At 36.8% G+C, this 8712-nt stretch overlaps 1 long non-coding RNA gene across 1 annotated transcript; it reads left to right on the forward strand.

The window, feature by feature from the left end:
* Positions 1 to 2162: 2162 nt before the first annotated feature.
* On the forward strand, positions 2163 to 5468 carry LOC147836006 (uncharacterized). Its single transcript, XR_015495808.1, has 2 exons — positions 2163 to 4254; positions 4697 to 5468. It is a non-coding gene; the product is annotated as an uncharacterized LOC147836006 (long non-coding RNA).
* The last annotated feature ends 3244 nt before the right edge of the window (positions 5469 to 8712 follow it).

An 8712-nucleotide genomic window follows, 5' to 3' on the forward strand; every position in this document is an offset into this window, starting at 1 on the left:
GCATGATGTGTCATATGATCATGTTATCACATTTCTCTTCCATTCTGGGGTAAATAATAAAAACAATATACACATTTATAATAAAATAAAACCACATATTTGTACCAGGCAAGTGCATGTGAAATTTGTAAAACTATCATGCTCTGAACCCCATGCAGATTCACACAACCTGAGGAAGTCAAGAAGTGTTAGGTTGTTCCCTGCTCTCCCCTACCTAGATGGGAGCCCTCCTGGTGGCAACTATGATTGCTGTGGAACCAGGAGTGCTTGTTCTGTGGGGGTCCAATTGTGAAACCCAAGCACCATGGCCAATTTGCATACTGGCCTTTATCAGTTTTGGCCACCTTATTATTACCATACACATGGTGTTTAAAGCTTAAGAGTGAAAATAATTGTCGTTGTTGTAAGAATGGCCAGGGTAAGGGGGCAATCTACAGGCTATCTACATCAGCATAAACTCAAAAAGATACTAACCAAACAAATAATAGGATATAATTCATTCCCTTTTGTGCTTTTAACTGGTTTATATGTAATATCTATTATATATATATATATATATATATATATATATATATATATATATATATATATATATATATATATGAAATTACAAACATTTATTATGTTATATTAAGTTGTTCATAATAAATATTAGTTTTTTATATCATTGCTAAGTCGATGCAACGTAATTAGGATCTGCATTACATCTACTCTGATGTTTTGAATAACAAAAATAAAGGAAACTGAACTGAAACTAGGAGAAATCACTTTAATATTTTACTCAACAAAAATACAAAATGTTTGTGGTGAATCAAGCTGTCTATTTCCAGCTCTCTTATATAAGCTCACACACATACAATATACATGAACACAGAAACAGAAATGTGCTATTAATTAGGATGCTGCTGCAGAAATGAGTGCTAATAACTGCATTAGTCTACATATGAGAGCATCAAGCTTCTGTTATGAGCTCTAAAATTACATATAGTTATCAACAAGAGGTTTGGGATGAGCTGTAAAGAAAAGTCTTCCTAATAGACAAGTTTGGACAAAAAAAAAAAAAAACTGGCTCCTGGTCTTTGAAATATTAGAAAAATGCCACAAATCTTATTTGAAACATTAATAGAAAACCCCAATTACAAACAATTTTAACCCAAACATCCCAGATATATGTTTCAAATGCCAAAACATAAAGGAACATTCTTTCATTGTATCTGGGAATGTGAGTTAATTAAGATTTTCTGGCAAAATGTAATAACAATAATCTCGTCAATTATTTTAAAACCAATTCCAGTTACACCTGAAATATGTGCTTTGGGTTTATTTCCTGTAGGTTTGTCATTACCAGGTTATAAAATGCTAATAAATGCTATAAAATGATTGATATGTGTCTTGTTATTGCAAGGCGTTTGATAGCACTACTGGAAGAAGTCCATCGATTGATCACTGGCTAAAAGAATTGACACATTACATTGCACTGGAAAGAATAACCTACAGTATTAAGGGCAAATTAAAGAAGTACCATAGAATTTGGGATCTGTTTATACAATTTTTGGAACATAACTATACAATGGCACAAGCAAACACTTCTCACACTATTGATTAGTTAATTGATATATGTTTATGTGTATTTTTATTTGTGGAATACAGTATATGTTTTTCTTTGCCTTAGCCCATGTAAAACAATATATCTACCTGTTAAACTGAATCTGGATGCTTTTGGGGAGGGAGGGGGGAAGAGTTAAAATGTAAAATAGTGTATTTTCATGCAAAATTTCAGGTGTTTTTTCTACAATAAAAAATGTAATAAAAAAAAAAAAAGAAAACCCCAATTACAAAAATTTGAGATATTTTTTAAGGGAACCCATAGTAAAATAAACATCAAGTCTACAGGATTGAAGAAGGAGGATCCAAATATCAGTTTCACCTAATTCACAGCAAGAGCTATATGCGGCTCTGGTAAAGCAAGAAAATTGCTTGTAATACAGGGTTCTAAAGTTGTGCCTTATTAGCCGAATTACATGCTTATAAATGGATTTAGGTGTGACAGTAAAACAGTATAAAGTAGATTAGTGCAGGTATAAAAAGGGCATTTAGAGAATAATTAGTTAAGGTATATCGGCTGTATAGCAAAGATTTAGAATTTCATCAACACTTGTTTTCTGTAAACCAATTTTAAAGTGTCAAACATTTGCAAAACACACATAATGTCCAGTTCAATGCATATAATATTCAATTCAAGCATATTTAAAGGGCTTCTTAAAAACCCTTAGAGAAAATCCAGAGGGAAGCCATGGGGAATCAGTCAAGACTGTAGAACTATATAAGGAAATGGGTGTCAAAATGATTATTTTGTGCCTATGTTGCAATAAGAGGCAAATCTGGCTCCTGGGACCAAGTGTAATTTCTTGTAATTCAGGGTTCCAGAATGGGCCTTTATTGGCTAAATTACATGCTTGTACACGGATTTAGGTGTGACAGTAAAACTAGCAGGTTTAGTGAGGGCTAAAATGGCCTTTATTTGATTGTGGATCAAGTGAAAGAGTTCATAATGAGAATAAATGAGGTAAATGTTTCTCAACTATAACAGATTTGTCTTTTCATACATATTTCACACCAGTTGTCTAGTGTCGTACAGCTGCAAAACTTTCAATGCAATGTGGACTTAAGTATATCGTAAACGTGTCTTGTTCTAATGTCTTTCAGCACAGATACTGCTTTCCTGCTGGATTGCCATCAAGTTATTGCTCAGTGTAAGTGCTGGCCTCAGTCAGATAGAGATCTGTTTCTTTGCATTGCATCATGTCCACATAACATCTGTGATCAGTGGGAACTCTGCGAGCAAGTCAGTGTGTGTTTGACCCTGTGCACATTTCATTAGGTTCACATCCCATTGAGATGCACCTGGAGAAGGGATCTTCATCCAAATGTGTCCTGAATGCAGGAATTATAATATACAACATGCTTGTACATATACACCAACAGGTGGTTACAACAAGCCAGAACATTGTTTCAGCTCTTCACATCTGAATGTGTGAAAAAAAGCCTTTCTCCTTCTCTGGGTGTGTATCCACACCCACAGTGGGGTGTGTATGGGTCCAGTGGGAGAGATTAGCTTGAGAGTTTCTGGCTGTAATACAGTGCTGAGTGAATCATAAAAAGAGCACACACACACACGCATGGAGCACACGTACTCTCCCACATTCACAACACTCCACCCCCTGTGTATAATATGAATGGAGCTCCATTCACAGCTAGGTTGACAGGTCTGTATTAGTCCAGTTCCCATCATGCAGAGCTGGCCTAGTGTTTTAGAACAAGACCCTCATTAGTATCAGGCCTGGCCATACTGAGTGGAAATAATGATGAGAAGTGAGGTCTAAAACAGCACTTCATGTCCTGACTGGTCTTTTATTAGGGTCAGTGCTACTTTCATTTTGGAGATCCGGAAGGATTTTTTTCTCCTGTCAAGATGTTCAGTTATACATTTTAAAATGAACCTGTTCCTGAAAGAGAAGCTGGACTCAGTTTCTTGAGCCACTACAGAAAGATCAGGCCATCCTGCTCTCAGATTCGGTCTCTCTTTACTTCCCCCGACACAATCCCCGCTTTCTTTCACCGTTTCTCTCACTTGATTCCTGTTCTGTTGCTCTGAGAGATGAGGTAACGGCCCCTAGAGCACTATCCATTCTCATTCAATTCTCATTCAAATATGTCATGCAAATAAGCTTGAACAACCCAAATAGTACCCCCTTAAAAGAGAATAAGCAGATACTTGGATTTAAAAATACATTACCAGGACTGTTTTTTTTTTAAAGAAAGTGATAAAAATTATTTAATTGTTTAGTCACAAAGTAAGAAAACTGGTTTTACTACTCATTATTCATAAAAAGTTTGCTACCTAAGAATGGTCAGGTCATTGTTTAGTATGTTTTGCTTGTTTAAATTTTCCAGAACTGCAGCTGACCCACATAGAATCCATCGTAGACCTCTATTTGACTTTCGTGTCAATTTTAATATTGCTGAAACTTTCACATGGAGCAAACTGCTATGAAACAGTGTTAATATTTTCCTTCCTTGCTCTATTTATGTCAAATAAGTCTTTAAATATTCATCACATTTCTTATTTTACCTTTGTATTCTTTTTTATTTCACCTGTAATATCATCCGGCGTGGTGACGCAGTAGAAAGCCCTGTCACCTCACCACAAGAAGGACGCTGGTTTGAGTTGGCATTTCTGTGTGGAGTTTGCATGTTCTCCCCATGTTCGCGTGGGTTTCCTCTTGGTGCTCCGGTTTCCCCCTCAAGTCCAAAGACATGCTGGATAGGTGAATTAAGTAAGCTTAAATTGTCCGTAGTTTATGTGTGTGAATGAGTGTGTATGCGTGTTTCCCAGTGATGGGTTGCAGCTGGAAGGGCATCCGCTGCGTAAAACATATGCTGGGAAAGTTGGCGGTTCATTCCGCTGTGGTGACCCTTGATTAATAAAGGGACTAAGCAAAAAAGAAAATGAATGAATGTAATGTTATCAAATTGAACTCACTGACAACATTTTCAGATTTTTTTTCAGAACACTTTTTTTCTGAATAATGACATCATTGTCTTCCGCAGAGCTGCATGTAGGTTTCTATTATTTGTCCAACCTTTATGTATTGTTAGAATACCTGTTTTAGTGTAGGTTAGCTTTATGTATAAGTTTATTTTTATGTAAGCACTATTTGTTTGTTTAAATATGTAGCACTATGGTCCTGTGAAGAAATCTATGTATTTGTATTGTTTTATTAGAACTAAGCTCTCTGAACCTGATTTTACTTTAATTATAATTCCACTATTTTGTCTCAGGTGACGCAGTGGCGCAGTGGGTAGCACATTCGCCTCACAGCAAGAAGGTCGCTGGTTCGAACCTCGGCTCTGTTGGCGTTTCTGTGTGGAGTTTGCATGTTCTCCCTGCATTCACGTGGGTTTCCTTCGGGTGCTCTGGTTTCCCCCACAGTCCAAAGGTGAATTGGGTAGGCTACAGGTGAATTGGGTAGGCTAAATTGTCCGTAGGCTAAAGTGTTTGTGTGTGTGGATGTTTCCCAGAGATGGGTTGTGGCTGGAAGGGCATCCGCTGCGTAAAAACTTGCTGGATTATTCCGCTGTGGCGACCCCGGATTAATAAAAGGACTAAGCCGAGAAGAAAATGAATGAATGAATATTTTGTTTCATAATATATGGCATTGAACTAACTCAAGCAGAACAGCAAAACTGTTGCCTTTGGTTGAGCAGAACTGAACGCATTTCATCATTTCATCACTTCACACAATCAATGACACTTTGATTTCTAGAGTTTTTATTTCTAGAGTTGTATTACAGCAGATTTAAATTCATGAAATATTTACCCCTTGTGCATTGTTCAAATGTACTACTCTTTTGTTATGTTCTGGATGAAAACATTTGGGGATGAATTAAACTGCTGTAAAAATGCATCAGATTAATATTTTTTATCAAATGTTTTTTGGTAATCAATCTCAGTCCTGATCAAAACTACTAAATTGTCTAGTAAAATACAGCATTTAATTAACTCTTTAATTGCCAAACTTTGAAGAAAAAAGCAAACATAAAATGAAATATTTTTGATATAAAAGTAATTGTGGAATGGATTTTTTTTTACCATTTTTCATTGACTGTTTAGTGCAGCCCAAAAGAAGATAATGTTGCAGCTGTTTTATGCTTATATTAAAACTCTGTTAAGTTCAATGTTGATCTTGAATTACATAATTGAATACAGTTCATGAATGTTAATCATTCATTCATTTTCTCTTTGGCTTAGTCCCTTTATTAATCAGGGGTCACTACAGCGTGAACCGTTAACTTATCCAGCTTATATTTTACGCAGCGGATGTCCTTTCAGCTGCAACCCATCACTGGGAAACACCCATACACTCTCATTCACACACATACACTATGGACAATTTTAGCTTACCCAATTCACCTATACAGCATGTCTTTTGACTTGTGGGGGAAACCAGAGGACCCAAAGGAAACCCACACGAACACAGGGAGAACATGCAAACTCCATATAGAAATACCAACTTACCCAGCCGAGGCTCGAACCAGCGACTTTTTTGCTATGAGGCAACATCGCTACCGAGCTGCCCACACAACATAAATTTAAAAAGACTTTTAAGTCTAGGCCTATTGTGGCTGGTCCTTGCTGGTTGGAAGCATGGTTTATTTAGTTACATGGACTGCCGGTCATTCTGACTAACGTCAGTTCTTAATCACCAGTCAAGTCTCCGAGCCTGGGAATACAACCCCTGTGTTTACACAAGATATCCCTCTCCCTTGCCACAACTCATCAGACTGTTCACGCCATGCACTGAGAGGCAGAACTGCTCAGCAGCAACACTCGGAACTGGCTTCAGTCCTAGAAGCATTAACAGTTTAGTGACTCCTGGATGTTTTGATTTCATTCAAATTTCAACGGGAGGATGTGACAGAGCGCTGAGTCAAACGCATGTGATTCTGTGTGTATGTGCAAAACAGAGGAGTAAAAAAAATCTGAATATTTATGTTCAGCTTTCCCAGCCAGTTTATTTGGGGTGCCAAAAGAGCCGATGTTTCTTTCTAGTACCTTTTTGTACCCCAATAGTGAGCTTGAGCTGTATGTATAGATCTTTTGGTTGTCTGCTTTGATATCTTACATTAAGAAGACTCCTTTATACAAAGTGAATTTCAAATGGGAATAAAAGAATCACTTTAAATCATCAGAAAGCCAGTATATGCGGTGCTCAGCATATATAAGTACACCCCTCACAAATCTCTCTTTTAAGTTTATATTTTTAATAGGAAGCTATAAAATATTATATATGTGCATATACATTAGATTAGTCAGTACTGAAGCCAAATCTGGAGCTTTACAAAATAACTTACGATAACTGTTTAAAAACTAGTACAGCCAACTTTATATGCTATAGAAAAATATTAAATACAAATTTTAAAAAATAGGAAAAATCAAGCGAAGCAAAAAAAAAAAAAGAATAATTTAGTTGAAATTTTGTAGGTTGTCAATTTTTTTTTCAATATTTTGCTTGAATTTTATTGTTTTATCTTACAGTTTTGAATGTTTAATGACTAAAATATTATTTTAATAAATTTATCTGTTTAATAAATCAGTTTTGTTTAAATGCACTAAAATATATTGCCTATATTTACTGAGAAATTGTTAAAAATATTCATTTTCAAAATGGGGTGTATTCAATTATGCTGAGCACTGTACATGCTATGACAAGTCTAAGCATACGGAGAGAAGAGGATTTGTCAAACACACTCACTTCTGTGGAGCACACTCAGAATTGCACAATTGTAATGTGAAGCGAACGCTGACAAGGGAGTGCAAATCCAAACGCAGATTTATTGAGAATGGTTAAGCAACGGTCATGATCAGTAGTAAACAGACGTATGCAATCAAATCCAGAGTCATATTTAAAAACACAGGTAATAGGTCATACAGGCAGGAAGCAGACAACATAAACAAACAAACAAGGTCACAAATGTCACAATAGCCCCTTTCACACAGTGATACCGGTAAATATCTGGAAAATTTCCGGAACGACTTTACCGGTATATTCAAAAAAGCGCTGTTCACACAGGCGAGGACATTACGGAAATTTTCCGGAAAAGAGCATTCACACATCTATTCCAAAATACCGGTAAATTCTGACATCATTCACCACAAATGAGCTTTAAACGGCTGCGCTTGTATTTGTAAACATTTGACTAAATTACAAACTCTGTGGAATATCAATATTGTGAACAACTTTCGCAGGATCACTTTCGCATGTCGAGATGTTCATGATATGTGCGTGTGCAGGCGCTCACAGGCTGTTTCACAGGCACACGAAAAAAGCTTGAAGGTAAACAAACAACGGCTTATCATAAGCATCTCATCGATGATTATTTACACAGTTGGCATTAAGAAGAACATATAAACGTGATCTGACTAACTTCTAGCAGCTAAATGTGTCTGGAAAAATATTCAAAGGCTTTTATTCTCACAAACCGCGCGGACGTAAATGCGTCTGACTGTTGTGATTGGCTAAAGCAGACGTCTCACGTCAGCACGTTCTAGACGTGCACGCGCTTATTACGGCAATCTTCCTTCTGCATTCACACAGCGCAGCATTCCGGCAAATTACCAGTAATGTTACAACTTCTTTTTTCAGAAAATAGCCAGGACGAATTTAGCTGTATTTTCAAAAAGGACCTGCTCACACATACACACCTTTCTGTATGTGTGAAAGGGGCTAATGTCACAAAACTGTAAGACAAGACTCAGCAACTGGTGTATGTGTGTGTGTGTGTGTGTGTGTGCTGCTTTTAAGGTCCATGTAATCAGTTCTGTACAGCTTTCAATCAGTGAGAAACCGGAACAGGTGTGAGTGTGTGGTGCATGACTAGATCTTGTAGTCCATATACCGGTGAATTTGTAGTTCTATGCGATCTGAGTTTACCAGCAATCTGTAAGGATTAGATCACTGGTGATTGTCACAATAATGTTCTCCAAGAAGTATAGAGTGCTTATGAGAAAGTGCATATACAGAAGAAAAGTCTGTTTGTCAACTACAGGTGGTTTGTCAAGCCCACTCACTTGCGTAAAGCACACTAAGAATTTCAAGATGTTTTCAGAAATGTCTTGCATCAGCTCTTTCGATGTGTCATACACCAAAA

Source organism: Danio rerio, chromosome 7, assembly GCF_052040795.2.
Source record: "Danio rerio strain M-AB ecotype USA chromosome 7, GRCz13ab, whole genome shotgun sequence".
In the NCBI taxonomy this organism is placed as follows: Eukaryota; Metazoa; Chordata; class Actinopteri; order Cypriniformes; family Danionidae; genus Danio; species Danio rerio.